The 19,681-nt window shown below is 38.2% G+C and overlaps 1 long non-coding RNA gene across 2 annotated transcripts; it reads left to right on the forward strand.

Moving 5' to 3' along the window:
- Window positions 1–5,756: 5,756 nt before the first annotated feature.
- On the forward strand, window positions 5,757–17,335 carry LOC134480079 (uncharacterized). Of its 2 annotated transcripts, none has more exons than XR_010054230.1 (2): window positions 5,757–6,049; window positions 17,017–17,335. It is a non-coding gene; the product is annotated as an uncharacterized LOC134480079 (long non-coding RNA). The 2 variants fall into 2 exon arrangements; XR_010054229.1 differs by having other exon boundaries at window positions 5,757–5,990.
- Window positions 17,336–19,681: the final 2,346 nt, after the last annotated feature.

Raw genomic sequence — 19,681 nt, forward strand, 5'->3', positions numbered from 1 at the left:
ACAACCAGGTGAAAATGAAAAATATTTTCTTCAAAGGAACCTTACTGATGCATAATCACACTAAGGGAGGCCCTGAATATAGCAGTAAATGGCCGATACAAAATAAAGTGGTATTATTGGAGATGTTTTGTTTATAATTCTTTGTTTGGTAATTTAACTTTGTATTTTGCTTATCTATTATGGTATCCAACTTTGTGGTTTTAGGGTGTGTGTGTGTGTGTGTGTGTGTGTGTGTGTGTGTGTTTCTCATGTTCTTTCTTTCTTTGTATTTTTCTTCTTCTGCTCTAATTATCTGCCTATGTTGTTTTATTCTGTTTCTTTTGTTTTTCTGTTTTATTAGTGTGTTAGATTTCTAGGGAGAGAAAGAAAGAAGACCCTAGAGTTGAGTGGTGGAGAGAGTGAACGGATCTGGGAAGAGAAACCATGATAAGAATAGCCTGTACGAAAAGGAATTTTCAATAAACAATGTCAATAAATTTTAAGGGTAGAAAACTCCTAAAACACCCATCGTAGGAAACAACTGCCAATGACCACAGAACATGAAGTGCTTGGTGGTTCTCTACTTCAAAGCTTGGAACACCACGTTAGATTTGGAAGAAATTTTTATGTCTTAAAATTCTACCTGTACATGGAAATAACAACCTATAGGAGGAAATGTAAGCTTGTGAACTATGAACCATTAGAACTACCTTTATCAGTTAGGACACACCTACCAACATTCTGCCTTTTCTTCAGAGTACATGTCACAAAATTAAAGCTAGGAAAGTAAACAATCATGAACGTTGATTCTAGCATTAGAAACAATGGAAGCTTGAGAGAAAAAGCCCTTTGACATCTGAACAAGAGTAATTATTAAAGTCATCAAATTGGGATTTCAGAGTTTGAATGGAAGGGGGCAAGAGAACAAAAGACAGTGAGTGATATAGAGAAACAGAGAGACAGAGGGACACACAGAGAGAAACATTGTACTCTCAAATATGAAAGAGACACAAGATTGAACCTAGAGATAGCCTGTTTTAAGGACAATAAAAGGAACAGTTAGGAGAAAGGAAAAGAAAATCGGGAGGTTTATGTCATCAAAAGGAGCAGGGTTTTAACAAAGACCAGATAGAGGTATAAAGTATACAGAAATAGAAAGTTAGCCACAGTGCTTTTCAGAGATGGTATTTAGACTACATCTTTCTGACACCACAGACTGTTCCCTGCCTACTGCAGGGAGATTCAAGAGGCCATTCTTTCTTAAACATACTCATTCTAAACCTTGCATTCTCTTCCAAATCTTGGTAAATTGATTTCAAAGAGTAAGCATGTGACAGTAACATCTAAGCAAAGTGGCAGAAACAGAAGTAGGAGGAATGAGAATGCATAGAGAAGGCCCGTGATAAGCTGGGATTGCATATGGAAGGCCCACGACATGCCAGGATTGGATACCACGGCTCCTTTTCAAACCCGATAATATTGATGGGCCCCTGAGAAAACTCAGCATGGAAGAATATCAAAAGAAGCAGTCTTACTTTCCCCCTTTTTCCTCCTTTTCAGAAGCCAAGCCAAAGCTTGGTGGTGTCCTTGTCTGTTTCTCTTGCTGTGATAAAACACTAAAACTAACTTGGGGTAGGAAAGAGTTTGTTTCTTTGTTGAGGGAGAGAAAGTCAGGACAAGATGAACAACTCTAGAGGCAAAAGTTGACAGAGAACACTAAGCTTTGCTCTTTGCTGGTTTGCTTCTTCTGGCTTCCTCAGCTACTTTGCTATACAGTCGGGATGCACTTGCCTAAGGAAGGTGTCCCCCACACTAGGTAATGCACTCCTACTCCAATAAACAGATTTATAATTGCCCCACAGATATGTATACAAATCAGTCTGATGGGGACCACACCTCAAGTGAGGTTCCCTCTTCCCAGGTGACTGTAGTTTGTGTTTAGTTGACAAAAACCTAAAAGCCCATACACCTCACTCTCCTTTTTACTGTTTCTTAACCTCTCATTGTATCTTCTGCAGCCCCTCAATTTTTTTTCACATTGAGAAACGCTTTATTCTTTACAAAGGAGAATCATTGACTAGACACTTTTAACTAGCACAAGCTATAAAAATTAACTAAAAGTTATTCAGGAGGTCCTAAACCACAGAAAGAAAGTTACCACAGTGTTGAAACTTTCAAGGATTAAGCAAAGACTTTAACATACCAAAAATTCACATTTAAACCTCACTGATTTTTAAATAACCACAAGGCTCATCCCTCACAGCAGAGAGTGCACCAGATGGTTCTTTGCCGGCACAAATTGTTCTCTGTGTGTATAACGGGTTTCTGTAAGTGCCTTTGATTGACAGCAACCAGTTTTGTTACAAAACATTGTGACATCAGGTCAATCATGATGGAACTTGATAATGCCACATCAATAATGCGACATTTTATACTGTAGTTTGGAACAAATTGCTGAAAGGGAAGAAAGTGATACTTAGTAATGGGAGACTATTCTAAACAAATGCTAGATTGTCTCATTGTGGCATTTGTTGAAAAATGTTTAGGACCAACAGAATGACAGAAATAGCCCTTAGAATGTGGAATTATTTCTCAGTTGAGAAATAAATACTTCCTATGACATAGGACATGGCCAATTCTTTTATGTAAAAGCCATCATACTATATAATTTATCTACATTCACACCAAGTCTTTATATACACTGGAATATACATTTTAAGAGGATAAATAATTCCAAAAGTAAAACATGGTCTAAAACCACAATTATAGGAGTAGCACAGGAGGAAACAATGGTCTGCTTTCATCAAATAAACAACTCACCATGTCATATAAAGACAGCTGGCTCATTCTGGCTCTGATAAAAAAAATGGCTTCCTCTATGCTCCTTGTCTGTGATGCCCACTGCCAGCCTAGTCATGTGATAGCTGAAATTTTAGCATAACCATGGCTAATTCCAGCAAACATGGAGTAATAAATAGTTATTATCTGGTTTACAGAAAGTTTGAACAAAAGGAACAGATAAGGTAATTCAAGGAATGGATGTGATGCCGTGGAAACAATATATGGTTGTGGGACACCCAGATTTATTTATCAAACAATTTGAATAACTATATACTTTGTATGATATGAAGCACATACAAAACTACCAACTAAAATCCATACTTTATTTCAATTTTCTAGTCGATATTTTGAGGGTATGCTTCTGTGTCTAGCATGGGACAATGAGATAACACAACCATTCTAAGATGAATGACGATCTTGGAACTGTAGCGTCAGTGGAAGCTTCACGAACACCAGTGTGCTTCTTGGCAAGGCCAGTTGACTTGCTGTTCTCTGAAAACACTAAAATTTGACTAAAGTTTGCACAGGTTACTTGTGATCCTTGTGTTTTTCCTTGTGAGATAAAGTTTTAATGAAAAGGCTGCTGAGTCCATAGACATTTGTGCCTTTAATCTGGGTCCCTTTTCAAGGGTCTGATTGGATTCCTCACACCCACTTTTCTCCAGGTGATGTCTGATCAATCTGGCCTCTCCTTTACAGAGTCATGTTAGGTTCACTTTAGTCAGATTACCCCTTATCACTAGTATTCACTGAGCCTGCTGGCTCACCCATGAGATGTAACCTTTATATCACAGAGATGTCATCATCTATCATGCTGCTCTATCCAAAAGCCATCAGAAAGACTTAAAAAGCAACCATTTGTCTCTTGATTTTCTGATTTAGATGTTTATTTTGTCCTCCGCTAAACCAAATCTATTATCTTTAAAAGTTTAAGTGTCTCTGATAGCATTTGCTCTAATCTTCTAACAGGATCTGTATTCCTCCTAGAAATACCTGTAAGCATTTGTCAAGTACAATTCTTAATTGTATTTAAAAATAATCATATATGTAAACAGATTGTTTTAGCATTTATGAAGTTTAAGGTGAAAAAAATTTTTTAGTTATCTGTACATTTACTGAGATGAGTAGATCAGTATTTCTTGAATATTATTAAAGTACTTTAAACTGACATTGATAAGAAACACTAAGATTGATCTTCTAGTCTTGGCTTGGTTCAAATTTAAATTTAAGCTGATTGACGTGTAATATTTAATTATATTTTAAAATATTAATTTAATATGTAATTTAACTGAGTTTCTATATCTTCTTCTAAGAAAAGTTCAGTTAAAAGTCTTTTGACTATATCAAGGTAGCAGATATTACTTCAAAAGATCATTGATAGAATTCCTTCTTTATGGAGGGCATAATATTGATCTATCTTTCTTACTGAGCTTCCAAAGACAAAATGAGGGACAATTCCACAAAAGCTCACTCTGGGGTACCAATGAGTGTTTGAGACACACGTACAAGTAAATGGGTAAGGAGTTGCAGAAGGGGGCATGGATGGCCTTAAAGCAGCCACACTTGAAGGCCTGCATCCAATATGAATGATAATTCCCCAAGACCCTTTGGCCTGCATCCAATATGAATGATAATTCCCCAAGACCCTTTGGCCTGCATCCAATATGAATGATAATTCCCCAAGACCCTATAAAGGGAGCCATCCTACCCTACTCTTTCTAAGCCTGTGTACTTCTGACTAGAAGTCCCCTTCTTAAGGGCACATACAATGTAAGGCAGAATTGCAAACAGTTGTTTGGGAGGAGTACGTGGATATGTGAGTGAGGGTACCATGACCTTCTCCACCTTCTTCATTGAGGGAATGCCAAACGTCAAGTCCAGCCTCGTTGGTCTTTTACAAGTGGGAGCAGATGAATTCATGAAGATGGTGGCACTTTAACTCAGAATTGTTGGGGAATCTGCCATCTATCAGAGAGGTCTCTAAGAGATGTTCTCGGAATAAAATTAGGTAAGGTACAGTTGATATTTTATATCGCATTCACAACTGGTTGAAGAAAGGATAAACAACCCATAACCTCTGGCATCCTGTGGATGAGGATAGCTATGAATGATGATCAATACAAAATCATGAACTTGCCTAAAATATTATGAGTATCTAAATGATTTAATTAAATCAGGCAGTTCTCGTGTGTGATCTTTGCAGATGACAATGAAAGAAAGAAGGAAGGAAGGAAGGAAGGAAGGAAGGAAGGAAGGAAGAGAAAGAGGGAGGGAGGGAGGGAGGGAGGGAGGAAGGAAGGAAGGAAGGAAGGAAGGAAGGAAGGAAGTTCATATGCTCTGGTGACCTACAGGGTATGGTTTATACACTGGGGTATTTAATGTGTGTCTGAAGACAATTCATCAACTTCTGTGAAACAGAGAAACCATGGAATGGATACCTCTGAATTAGAGGGAAGTAATCAGAAAGAATATTTTTAACAGGAATTTCTAGAAGAAAGGTCTACTGCTTGTTGGGTTTTCTCACTCTTCCTTCAATCTTTCTTTTATTTATTTATTTTCCTTTTTTGGAAATAGTTAACTAGGAACTATGCTAGACTTCACCATTTTCACTCATTTTGCAGCTCATATCCTGACAGAGACATAAAAACTGTACAATGCTGTGCCCGACACATTATCTACTTTCTTTTTCCAGTATCAAGCAGCTATAAGACACAATAGCTACCTATTAGAGTCACAATTCCTTGAACTGGTCTTTAGCAAAATTGATATTCTATATTTATATAAACTCTATTATAGTCTGTATCATGGCTGAAGAGAAAAAAAAACAGCATCTAAACAGAATGGATGAAATACCTTATGCATGGATCAGGACTTGAAGCCAAACAAATTCTAGCTTGAGCTATTTGTCATAATGATAGAATGTAGCAATCATTTTGAGTCAGCATTATCTAGAAGGGTCCCGCGCTACGTCTCGCCAGCAGGAACGACGCGGCACACACAGGATCCTACTACAGAAAAGCTTTAATGCGTCTTGAGAGGGAGAGCATAAGCTTACAATGCGGAGACGGAGAGTGAGGAATAACTGTCCCTTATATAGGAAACTATCCTCGCCTAGGACGTGTCACTCTCTGACTGGTCGCTGCCAATTATGCCAGATGACGTACCAAAACGTACGTGTCCCTTTGAGTAGGGACGTTACCAGGCGCCTGCGTATTGCCCTTTTTACTAGGTGCGTTCTGCCGGATGCCGGTGCCATCTTGTAATGCAGTTTGTGAGGACAGCTCCTCACATATGTGAGGACAGCTCCTCGGACAGCTCCTCACATCTGTGAGGACAGCTCCTCGGACAGCTCCTCACATAGAAGAGGTCATTTAAATTAAACGTGGTTACAATACAAACAGGACTATTTATTTAAAACATAATATCTAAAATTTTATAGTTATGGTTCCTTCCATCAGATTTTTATCTGTAGTAGCTTTTAGACCTATTCTCAGTCCTACAACAAAAAGAAATAACTGGGGAAATATACCTTACTGAATGATAAGCTGAAAACTTTTGAAATTTTATTTTTAACAGTGCAACACACTTTTAACAGCTGTGTCTAAACTTCTACGATATAAAAATTGCATCAGGCGATTTACAAAATAGCTCTGTATGGAATTAACATTACTGAAGATGAGAGTACCTGAGGACAGCAAAGATGCTACCCAAACTGAAGAATAACAGCCAATTAATGAATGAACAAATAAATAAATAATAGTAACAGAGCAACAGTAACCTATGTGTGAATATCAAGCAGTCTTGGAATCCTTATAAGGATGAAAGAGAAAACTAAAAGTTGTTATAAGAAATAATTAATAAATATGATTTTTGTATCTGATATAAATTATAAACGCCTGGAAATAAAAATGCTCAGTAAAATATATAAAAAAGACATAACTAATATTATATTTTTACATTGTCATCATGTGGTCTTAAACTAAAAACTGAAGGCATACAAGAGCAAGTAAAGAGGAGAAAGATTTGTAAATAGAAGCACAGAATGCTGTCTGATTTATCATGAGGATGAATGCAAAAAAGACTAAAACCCTTAAAGAGATAAAGAACAAATGTCAAACTATAAGTGTCTAAATCCAGGAAAAGTGCTTCAGAAATGCAGGTGAAAGTTACAGTCTTTAAACACAGAATTCATCCAACAGGAATGAATCGTCACTAGGATTTTAGGATTGCACTATGAGAACGATTGACTATCTGTTGGTAAACTGTAAATTTTTAACCCAACACACATACTTAGATGCACACTCACATATGAACACACACACACACACACACACACACACACACACGCACACACATGCACGCAGGAGAGAAGGAAAGAGAGTGAGAAATGAAAGAACCTTTTTTTCAGGCTGAAAGTCATAACTAATAGGTACTTGAGCTTACCTAAGAGAACCAGAAGCACTGATAATATTTGTACCTATGATACTTTTTTAGTATTTACCTCTTTCTAAAGAAAATATAAGAGCAGTGCATTGTGGTGTGTAGACTACGTTTAAAAGTAAATCATGTGGTAAGTACAGAATAAAAACTGGAAGAGAAGAAAAAGAAGCCCAAGCACTTGAGTTCTTTAAGTAATATGACACAATATAGCTTAAAAGTTCCACCAACTGTGTATTAAGATAAAAATAAGAAGCCACTGCACATCTCTGTAGAACACTGTCAACAAATATCGGCATAGTTGGAAAAATCAAGAACTCTCACTCCTAGTAGGAATGCAAAATGGGTATGGCCACTTCAAATAGAATTTGATATTTTTAACTGAACAAGACCTCCCTTTGTAATTCAATAACCAGTATCTTTGGCATTTACCTAAAGGAGTTGGAAACCTCTGTCTCTACAAAAAGCTTCATATATACTCAGAGCAGTGCCATTCATCTCTGCCACACCTTGAAGATGGCAAAGTAGAGCTACTGAATGGCATCTTTCTTCTTTTTTCTTTCTTTAAAATTTATTTAATCTTTTTTTTTAACACTCCAGATTTTATTTCCCTCCCGGTTGGTTCACCCTCTGACTGTTCTCCCCATCCCATACCTCCTTCCCACTACTTGATATTCACCCACTAGGATTTCATCACCCCATTCCAACAGACCTCTAAACTCCCTAGGGTCTCCAATCTCTTAAGTGTATCTTCTTTGACTAAAACCAGATCCAGAGTCCTCTGCTGTATATGTGTTGGGGGACTCAAATCAGCTGGTGCATGCTGCCTGGTTGGTGGTCCAGTGTCTGAGAGATCTTGGGAGTCCAGATTAATTGAGACTATTGGTCCTCCTATAGGGTTGCCCTCCTCCTCAGCTTCTTTGCTTCCCCTAATTCAACCACAGAGGTCAGCGGCTTCTGTCCATTGGTTGGGTGCACATGTCGGCATCTGACTCTTTCAGCTGCTTATTGGATCTTTTGGAGGACAGTCACGGTAGGTCCCATTTGTGAGCACACCATAACGTCAGTAATGGTGTCAGGTCTCAGGGCCTCCCCTTGAGCTGGATACCACTTTGGGTCCATTGCAGGACCTCCTTTTGCTCAGGCTCATCTCCATTTTTATCCCTGTAGTTCTTTTAAACAGGAACAATTACAAGTCAGATTTTTGACTGCAGGATGGCAAATCTATTTCTTACTTGATGCTCTGTCTTTCTGCTGGAGGTAGGCTTTACAAGTTCCCTCTCCCCACTTTAGGACATTTCATCTAAAGTCCTTCCTTTTGACCCCTAAGAGTCTCTCACCTCCCAGGTTTCTGGTACATTCTGGAGGGTCCCCTCACCCCTATCTCCCCAGGTTGCCTGTTTACTTTTTGTCTCCTGGCCCTTAGGGCTTCAGTTTTTTTTCCCACCCAATACCAGATCATGTTCCCCTCTTTCTTTCCCTGTCCCCTTTTCTTCCCCATCCCTCCCTCCCAAATGGGATTGAAGGATCCTCACTTGGGTCCTTCAGCTTGTTGGCCTTTTTGTGTTCTGTGGAGTGTATCTTGGGTACTCTGTACTTTTTTTGTGACTAATATCTACTAATTAGTGAGAACATACCATGCATGTACTTTTGGGTCTGAGTTACTTCACTCAGGATGACATTTTCTAGTTCTACAAATTTGCCTGCAAAACTCAGGTTGTCCTCATTTTTAATAGCTGAGTAGTATTCCATTGTGTAAATGAACCACATTTTCTGTATCCATTCTTCTGTCATGGGACATCGTTTTTAGCTTTTGGCCATCACAAATAAGGCTGCTATGAACATAGTGAAACACATGCCCCTCTGGCCTGATGGGGCACCTTTTGGGTATATTCCCAAGCATGGTATAGCTGGGTCTTCAGGAATATCTAATTCCAGTTTTCTGAGAAACTTCCAGATTGATTTCCAGGGTGGTTGTACCATTTTACAATCCAAGCAACAACGAAGGAGTGTTCCTCTTTCTCCACATCCTTACCAACATATGCTGTCACCTGAGGTTTTGATCTTAGCCATTCTGATTGGTAGAAGGTGGAACATCTGGGTAATTTTGATTTGCATTTCCTTGATCACTAAGGACTTTGAACATGTCTTTATGTGCTTCTCAGCCATTCAAATTCCACTGTTTTGAATTCTTAGTTTAGTGCTCTCCCCCATTTTTGATGGGGTTGGGTTTTTTTGTTCTGTTTTGTTTGTTTTGTTTTTTGGTTTTGTTTGTTTTTTTGTTTGTTTCTTGACTTCTTTATATATTTTGGATATTAGCCCTCTATCAGATGTGGGGTTAGTTAAGTTTCTTCTCCAACCTATACATTGCTGATTTGTTCTATAGACTGTGTCCTTTGTCTTACAGAAGCTTTCTATTTATCAGTACTTCACCTTAGAGTGTGGGCCATTGGAGTGGTTTAGGAAATTTCCCCCTGTGTCAATGAGTTCAAGACTCTTTCCCAATTACTCTTCTATTAGATTCATTGTATCTGGTTTTATGTTGAGGTCCTTGATCCACTTGGACTTGAGCTTTGTGCAAGGTGACAAATATGGGTCTATTTTCATTTTTCTCCATACAGACAGCCAGTTAGACCAGCACCATTTATTGAAGGTGTTTTCTTTTTTCCATTGTATATTTTTGTCTTTGTCAAAGATTAAGTATCCATAAGTCTGTGGTTTTATCTGTGGATCTTCAATTCTATTCCATTGATCAATCTGTCTGTGTCTGTACCAATACCATGCAGTTTTTTATTATTATTGCTCCGTGGTATATCTTGAGTTCAGGGATGGTGATTCCCCCAGCAGTTCTTTTATTATTAAGAATTGTTTTTGCTATTCTGGGTTTTTTGCCTTTCAAGATGAATTTGAGAATAGCTCTTTCCATGTCTTTGAAGAATTGTGTTGGTTTTTTGATGGGGATTGCAATTCAAACTGTAGATTGCCTTTTATAGGATGGCCATTTTTATAATGTTAATTCTGCCAAACCATGAGCATGGGAGATCTTTTCTGATTTCTTTCCTGAGAGACTTGAGGTTATCATCATGCATATCTTTCACTTATTTGGCTAGACTTACCTGTGAAGGGAGTTGTTTCCCTAATTTTTTCTTAGCCTGCTTATCATTTTATAAAGGAAGGCTACTGATTTGTTTGAGATATTTTTATATCTGGCTACTTTGCTGAAGTTGTTTATCAGCTGGAGAAATTCTCTGGTAGAATTTTTTGGGGGTCACTTGTGTATACTATCATATCATCTGCAAATAGTGATACATTTATTTCTTCTTTGCTGATTTGTATCCCCTTGATCTGTTTTTCCCATCTTACTGTTCTAGCTAGAACTTTGAGTACTATATTGAATAAATATCTAGAGAGTGGGCATCCTTGTCTTGTCCCTGATTTTAGTGGAATTGCTTCACGTTTCTCTCCACTTAATTTGATATTGGCTATTGGTTTGCAGTAAATGACTTTTATTATGTTTAGGTATGGGCCTTGAATACCTGATCTGTCCAATACTCTTAACATGAAGAGGTATTGAATTTTGTCGAATGTTTTTTTCATCTAAGGAGATGATAATGTGATTTTTTCCTTTGAGTTTATTTATATAGTGGATTACTTTAATGGATTTTCATATATTGAACCAACCTTGCATTCCTGAGATGAAGCCTACTTGATTGTGGTGAATGATGGATTTGATGTGTTCTTGGATTCAGTTTGCAAAAACTTTATTGAGTATTTTTATCAATATTCATAAGCAAAATTGGTCTAAATTTCTCTTTTTTGGATGTATTCTTGTGTGGTTTAGGAATCACAGTAATTTTTGGCTTCATAGAATGCATTAGGAAGTATTCCTTCTGTCTCTATTTTATGGAATAATTTGAGGAATACCAAAGTTAAATCAAGAACAAGTAAACTATCTAAACAAGCCCACATCCCATAAGGAAATAGAAGAAGTCATTAAAAAAAACCCAACCAAAAAAAAAAAAAAAAAAGCCCAGGGCTAGATGGATTTAGTTGAGAATTCTACCAGACCTTCAAAGAAGACCTAATGCCTATATTCCTCAAACTATTCCATAATATAGAAACAGAGGCATTTTTCTTTAATCAAGGAAAAGATATGCAAAAGTCTAAATGCATAACTATAAATGATAGCAGCCAATCTGGAAATGGCAAACACTGAATGAGTCAAGCTACATGGCATTCTGGAAAAGATGTGAGTGTAGTGTTTTCACTGTGGCCGAGTCAGTTGCTGAGAACCATTTTTTATTAAAGGAGATTTCTTGATATATGACTGATGAGGGAGGGCCCAATTCAGTGTGGTCAGTGCTATCTCCCCATAGGTTGCCTAGGGTTTATGAATGAGAAATTCATAAACAAAAATAAATTAAATAACAAGTCAGGGAAAAGTGTTTCTACTGGTTCAGGACTTACCTCTGCTTCCTGCTTGAATTCCTGTTCTGACTTCCCTCAGTGAAGGACTGTAACATGAATATAAGCTGAAGTGAATGCTTTCCTCCCCACTTTGCTTCCTGTCACTGTGTTTAGTACAACAATGAGAAGCAAACTAGTAAAATAGGTTCATTTACTGCCACAAATGTACTACTTTGATAGAAATGTTGATCATGAGTATAAAAGGTTGTACATTTGCTGTGACTGAAAATTGATTTTTTCTATCTGCATAGATTTTTTTATGCAGCCTAAAGCAAACAGAACATTCATCAAGCTAAGAATTAAAATGAAGAGTTATTAAAGCTTTATTGAAAGAATATTGTATCATCAGCAAGTGTGTGGATATAAAATTAACTCAAGCAAATCAGTATCCTTCCTCTACTCAAAGGATAAACAGGTTGAGAAAGAAATTAGGGAAACAACACCATTCACAATAGTCATGAATAATATAAAATACCTTGGTGCAACTCTAACCAAGCAAGTGAAAGATCTGTATGACAAGAACTTCAACTCTCTAAACAAAGAAGTTGAAGAAGATTTCAAAAGATGGAAAGACCTCCAATGCTCATGGATTGGCAGGATTAATATAGTAAAAAGGGCCATCTTTCCTAAAACAATCTACAGATTCAATGCAATCCCTATCAAAATTTCAACTCAATTCTTCATACAATTAAAAAGAAAAATTTGCAAATTTATTTGGAATAACAAATACCCAGGATAGTGAAAACTATCCTCAAAAATAAAAGAATTTCTGGGTGAATCACCATCCCTGACTTCAAGCTGTATTACAGAACAATAGTGATAAAAACTGCATAGTATTGGTACAGAGACAGACAGGTTGATCAATGGAATAGAATTGAAGGCCCAGAAATGAACCCATACACCTATGGTCACTTGATTTTTGACAAAGGAGCTAATACCATCCAGTGGAAAAAGAGATACCATTTCAACAATTGGTGCTGGTTCAACTGGAGGTCAGCATATAGAAGAATGCAAATCGATCCATTCTTATTGCCCTGTACAAAACTCAGGTCCAAGTGGATCAAGGACCTCCACATCAAACCAGATACACTGAAACTAATAGAAGAGAAAGTGGGGAAGAGCCTCGAACACATGGATACAGGGGAAATTTTCCTGAACAGAACACCAATGGTTTATGCTCCAAGATCAAGAATCCACAAATGGAACCTCATAAAATTACAAAACTTCTATAAGGCAGAGGACACTGCCAATCGGACAAAAAAGCAACCAACTGATTGGGAAAAGATCTTTAACAATCCTACATCCTATAGAGGGCTAATTTCCAATATATACAAAGAACTCTAGAAGTTAGACTCCAGAGATCATGAGATCCCATTTGTTTTTAATTGTAGATCTAAGTGCCCAAGCTCTCTGTGTACTGTTCAGAAAGTCTTCATCTGTATCTGTGAATTCAAGGTTATCCCTCACTGTTTTAAGTATGCAGGAAAGAACAATTTTCAGAATTAAACAATTGCTGAAGTGAAAAAATTTATGGAAGGTTTTGATGCCTTTAATAAAATTACTACCTCTTTGTGACTCAAAAACATTCCTAGTTGGAGGTTTTCAACCAAAAATATGTATACATGCAAATTTTACACAAGAATAAGCCTGTATGGTATGTAAAAAATCTCAAAATAATTTCCATATGCACAAAAGTAAGTATACAGATTGTGATGTTTGTCCTTAGTAACAAAAGTGAATGAATCTAATAAGCAGCAATTTTTAAAATATTTTGTTGATCAGAGAAGCAAACAAGAAGGAATATGAATTCTATGATTTAATTTCTATAAAGTTTTCTAAAATACCATAATGGTGGAAATCATGGAACTTTGAAGATTGATTAAATTTTGATTAACTTTGATTGATTTGACTTTGGTGATTGATTAAACAATCCTAAATATTTGATACCAAGAGTCTGGACATAAGATTAGTAGATTTGGGGATTAGAATGTTGGCTTAGTGGGTAAAATGAATGCTATATAAGTTTAAGGATCTAAATTTGGATCTCTAGTACTTGTTTTAAAAGCTAAGATCAAAAACTCAGATGACAGCTGATGTTGGCAAGGAGGTGGAGAAAGGAACACTCCTCCATTGTTGGTGGGATTGCAAGCTCTGAAAATCAATCTGGCAGTCTCTCAGAAAATTGGACATAGTACTCTCTGAGGACCCAGCTATACCACTACTGAGCATATATCCAAAATATGCTCCAACATATAACAAAGACACGTGCTCCACTATGTTCTTAGCAGCCTTATTTATAATGGCCAGAAGCTGAAAAGAACCCAGATATCCTTCAACAGAGGAATGGATACAGAAAATGCGGCACATCTACACAAGGAAATACTACTCAGTTATTAAAAACAATGACTTCATGACATTCTTAGGCAAGTTGATGTAACTAGAAAATATCCTGAGTGAGGTAACCCAATCACAAAAGAACATACATGGTACATATTCACTGATAAGTGGCTATTAGCTCAAATGCTTAGAATATCCAATGATACGATCCATAGACCACATGAAGCTCAAGAAGAAGAAAGACAAAAGTATGGATGCTTCAGTTCTTAGAAAGAAGAACAAATTACTCACAAGAGGAAATACAGAGACAAAGTGTAGAGCAGACACTAAACGAAAGGCCATTCAGACTGCCACTCATGACAATCCATCCCACATGCAGTCACCAAACCCAGTCACTATTGCAGATGCCAAGAGGTGCATGCTGACAGGAGCCTGACATAGCTGTCTCTTGAGAGGCTCTGCCAGAACCTGACAAATACAAAGGTGATTGCTCATAGCCAACCATTGGACTGAGAATTTGTGCCCAATGGAGGATTTAGAGAAAGGACTGAGGTAACTGAGGGGGGTTGCAACCTCATAAGAACAATATCAATCAACCACACCCCCCCAGAGCTCCCAGGGACTAAACCACCAACCAAAGGGAGTGACCCATGGCCTATGCATCAGAGGGTGGGGCTTATAGGCCATCAGTGGGAGGAGAGGCCCTTGGTCCTGTGAAGGTTCAATGCCTACCCCAGTAGAGGAATGCCTGGTGGGGAGGCAGGAGGGTGTGTTGGTGGGTGGGTGGGGGAGCACCCTCATGCAAGCAGTGGGTGGGGAATGGGATGGGCGGTTTCTGGAGGGGAAACTGGGAAAGGGGCTTACATTTGAAATGCAAATAAGGAAAATATCTAATAAAATAAAAAAAAAAACAATAGCAAAACAACAACAAAGCTAAATTGAATGTTAGGCATCTGTTAACCACAGTACAGGAGGGACAAAGAAAGGTGGGTTCTCCTTCAGTGAGAGATGTTGTATTAAAGCTTATATAATCAGTGGCTAATGAGATCTTGTTTTATATGTCATATCTCAATAATAAGTAGGTTAGGTGAGATGGTATCAGGTAGGTATATTATGTACAAGGGTCCAAAGAAGGTACATCTTTTCATGTCTAAGAAAAACACTGTGTTTCATAAAAGAAATACCTGAGTTAAAGGCTGAATAAGAGTTGGTCAATATACAATGTAAAGAAGAAAAAATACAACACTGTGGGAAACCATGTCTTGTTTGGGAAGGGAATCTTAGGTAAAAGGAGAATTGAATATTCAGATGTAGATATGTCTCTAAAATCAGCACATTGGAGCCATGCTAAGTCTTGTGAAGCTGACTACATGTTTGGTTTTTTTTTTTTTTTCTTTAACAGTATCTTTCAAGGTGACTTTAGAATCGATTGAATGATAAAAATCACCAAAGACTTGGGAGACTTTACCCTAAAGTTATTATTTTATAGTTTCCGGCTTTAACTCGTATTCTAGAAATCATGGCCTAATCTATTAAGAGAATTCATTTTTGGATTTTACAACTTTTGCAAGTTGGGCCATTTGTAGCTGTGAGTAGAAATAGGATTAAAATTTTACTGACTCTGAACCAGCTTGACATTTTACAGAAAACCCATTTAGGGAGCCTGATAGAAGCAAAATCTTCAGCTGTCGGCATTTTAGACAGTGATTTAATGAATGCGGTTTATCATCATCGTCGTCGTCATCTTCATTATTTGTAATTTTTATTTTCTTTTTCCAATGAGGTTAGTGTTTTAATCAAACATTGAAAAACAAGGTGAACTTATGAGTTACACCCTGGAGAAGAGTGTCAGGCACAAGAGGAAGAACTAGACTTACAAAAGTAGTCAAGTGGCAACTGTCAGACTAAAAAGAAGACAGGGATCTGTACTTGAGCACAAGAGGCCTTGGAGTAACACTCATGGGGAGTAAGACAGCAAAAGATGCTGTGATGATGCTCAAAGTTTGCAGAAAAAAAGAGGAGGTTCCCCCACATCTGAGGACTCATCATTCTTCACTTTTTAAATTTTATTTTATTCTGGCTAATATTGATATTCTTCCCTCCCCCCTTTTTTTAATCGATTGATAGGTACCATTATAATTTGATTGAGAGGTACTCTTATAATGTATAAGAGGATCCGGTATCAAATCTCTTTATCCATGCTGCCTTTTGAAGCAAGGCAAGGCAGTAATATTTTCACTTTATGATGTAGCAATGTATTTAGAGCCTTGTTCATTAGCCTAAGACTGATAGCTAAAACCTCTAAATGTTGCTCTAAAAAATGCTATAGAAAGTAAAGGCAGCTAAGTGGCTGTCCCGGTAGCTTAATCATTTCTTTTCTTTTTTTTGGATATTTTTATTTATATTTCAAATGTTATTCCCTTTCCCGGTTTCCTGGACATAAGCTCCTATCCCATCCCTCTTCCCTTCTTTGATAAGGGTGTTCCCCTCCCCATATACCCCACATTCCCGCACCACAGACATTCCCCTACACTGGTGGGGGCAGGGGGTCCAGCCTTGGCAGGACCAAGGGCTTCTCCTTCCATTGGTGTCCAACAAGGCCATCTTCTGCTACATATGCAGCTGGGGCCTTGGGTCAGTCCATGGTTCAGTGGTTTAGTCCCTGGGAGCTCTGGTTGGTTGGCATTGTTGTTCTTATGGGGTTGCAAGCCCCTTCAGCTCTTTCAATCCTTTCACTAATTCCTCCAACCAGGATCCTGTTCTCAGTTCAATGGTCTGATCTCCAAACTCCAGGGAACGTTAACCCCCTGATCTTCTCTAAACTCTGCCTGTACTCTGACAGGCAGCAGTGTTGCTTCTAATGTTAACTCTTTACTCGTAACACCTCTTTACGTCAGACTTGAAAGGAAATCAAGACATGAAAATTTGAAATGTAAGTTTTTCTTTCATTTCCAGGCTGTTTGACAAGCCGATGCCCACAAGCCATCTAATTTCAGTGTGAGTGACACGTGCGTGCTCTGACCCAGAAGCCACCTACTGCACACATTCTACATCTCCTAGGAAGCATCCTCCTCGGGCTGTCTAGAAACTGAAGCTGGTAAACTGAAAGACTCAGTTCAGCCTAGGGTGGCCGTAGAAGTGGGAAACAACGCGACAACTTCTTTAGGTTTTCATCGTGTCTCAGAAGGTGACTTGGCGGTGAAATATGAACTAATGACTCTTACCACAGTCATCTCACAGAACAAGATAAAATTTATTCCTCTATTTTTATTAATTGATTGTTTTATTTATTTACATTTCAAATGTCCCCCTTTCTGGCCTCCCCACCGAAACCCCTCTCACTCTCATCTCATTCTCCCTCTCATTTGCCTCTAAAAGGGTTCTTCCCCACCCACCCACTCCTGCCTCACCCTTCTAGAATTCCCCCTTTGATCGGGCAGCAAGCCTCCTCAGGACCAAAGACCTCCCCTCCCACTGTGGGCCATCCTCTGCTACATAAGTAATGGGAACCATGAACCCACCCATGTATACTCTCTGGTTGGTGATCTCGTCCATGGGAGCTCTGAGGGATCTGGTTGGTTGATATTGTTTTTCCTATGGGGTTGCAAACCCCTTCAGCTCCTTCAGTCCTTCCCTAAATCTTCCATTGTGACCCCTGGACTCAGTCCAATATTTGGCTGTGAGTATCTGCATCTGTCTTTGTCAGGTACTGATGGAACTTATTCCTTTGAAATCACCATCTTAAAAGAACTCTCTGGATGCTGACAGCCCGAGTCACTACATCTGATCCTTGTGCTTCCAAGTTGAAGTGGGAGTGAGAAATGAGATGTGTTAAGGGAAGAAATGAAAACAGTTAAATTCCCCACAGTGTAGGCTTCTGATGAATCGTCAACGTGATAAATTAAATACATGACTAAAGCCACATGACACACATTCCTGTTATTTACAAAAATTGCCTTGGCAAAGCAGTGAAGCCTTCTTTATAACACCCCCCAAGTCCTCACTTTGTACTTTTATTTTGATTCCTCTTTCTCCTTCTCTGTCTCCTCCTTCTTTCTCTTTTCTTTTCTCCAGTTTTCTTTTTTCTACATCTCCTTTCCACTTCATTTGAGTAAGAATTTTTTTAACTTCAGAGTGATCTTTAAAGTTGTCAGTTTGAGGAAATATATAGCATCATGTTTATCATGCTTCTATCAGTAATCAAAAATTCAAGAAGGTTGGAGATTCTAGTTTTCTTACTTGACTCCTGATTAGAACACACATTACACAGTTAAACACACACACACACACACACACACATACACACACAATTATATGTATATATGTGTATGTATGTATGTATGTATGTGTGTATGTATATATGTATGTATGTATGTATATTTGGTTCTCTTGATACACGTCCACAAAGCTTATAATTGATGTTCTGGCTGGTTTTGTACGTCCGTTAACACTGGGTAGGGTACCCAGAGAGGAAGGAGCCTCAGTTGAGGAAATGTTTCCATCTGCTCCAGCTGTAGGACATTTTCTCAATTGTTGATTATTGGGAAGGCCCCTGACTGGAGTGGGTGGTGCCAATCCTGGGCTGGTGATCTTGGGTTCTATAAGAAAGCAGGCTGAGCAAGCCATGTGGAGCAATCTAGTAAGCAGTATTCCCCTGTGCCCCCTATATCAGCTCTGATTCCAGAATATTACCCTATTTGAGTTCCTGCCTTGGCTTTCTTTAAAAAATGAACTGCAATATGAACATGCAAACCGAATAAATCCTTTTCTCCCCAACTTGCCTTTTGGTCATGGTGTTTCATTGCTGCAATAGAAAAGCTAACTACAATAACTGAATTCATTGTCTTCTAAGGAATCTAGGGAATGTACTTATCCAGTTTCTTTCTAGAACCTTTAGAATAACAGCGATAAGCTATTTTACACAGATCTCTTTCATTTGCCCATATATATCAAAGTACCTTATGTATGCCCCAAGTTAGGAAGGAACTACTCTGCTTTGCAAAATTCAAGGGTCCAGCTAAGCTTATGGTCTTTTTTTTTTCCGGAGCTGGGGATCGAACCCAGGGCCTTGCGCTTCCTAGGCAAGCGCTCTACCACTGAGCTAAATCCCCAACCCCAGCTTATGGTCTTTTAATATAATGACAATGTCTACAAAGGGTTACAACTGATCCATCTACAGAGAGCTCTCCAGGTTAAGAACGATCGAATTACTATTGTTATTATTTGTTCATATTTTTTTCAGCTCCTTGGGGCATCTGCTTTCAATGTTTTTTAGCAGAAACTACTATGTTTCATTGTCCTTTCAATAAGTTAACCTTTAAAGATACATAAGTAAAACATTTGGTATTCTATATTTGTTCATATACTTTCTACATTCAGAGTTCTTCATTCCTTTGTATTAATCTGTGTATTTCCAGGCCGTGTGATTTTATCTTTGCCTGAGGCCTGAACTTTAACACTGATTTTGTGAAGCACTATTATCTATCACACTGTCAGGTGGATCCTTTTGTAGCATTACACTGCTTTCTCAAAACCCGATGACTAATCTGATAAAAACGTAAGAAGAGAATCTATAGAGTCCATTCATGCCTCCTCTCGGTTATTCTGAGAGCTTCAGCTA

Source organism: Rattus norvegicus, chromosome 8 (assembly GCF_036323735.1).
Source record: "Rattus norvegicus strain BN/NHsdMcwi chromosome 8, GRCr8, whole genome shotgun sequence".
NCBI classification, from domain to species: Eukaryota; Metazoa; Chordata; class Mammalia; order Rodentia; family Muridae; genus Rattus; species Rattus norvegicus.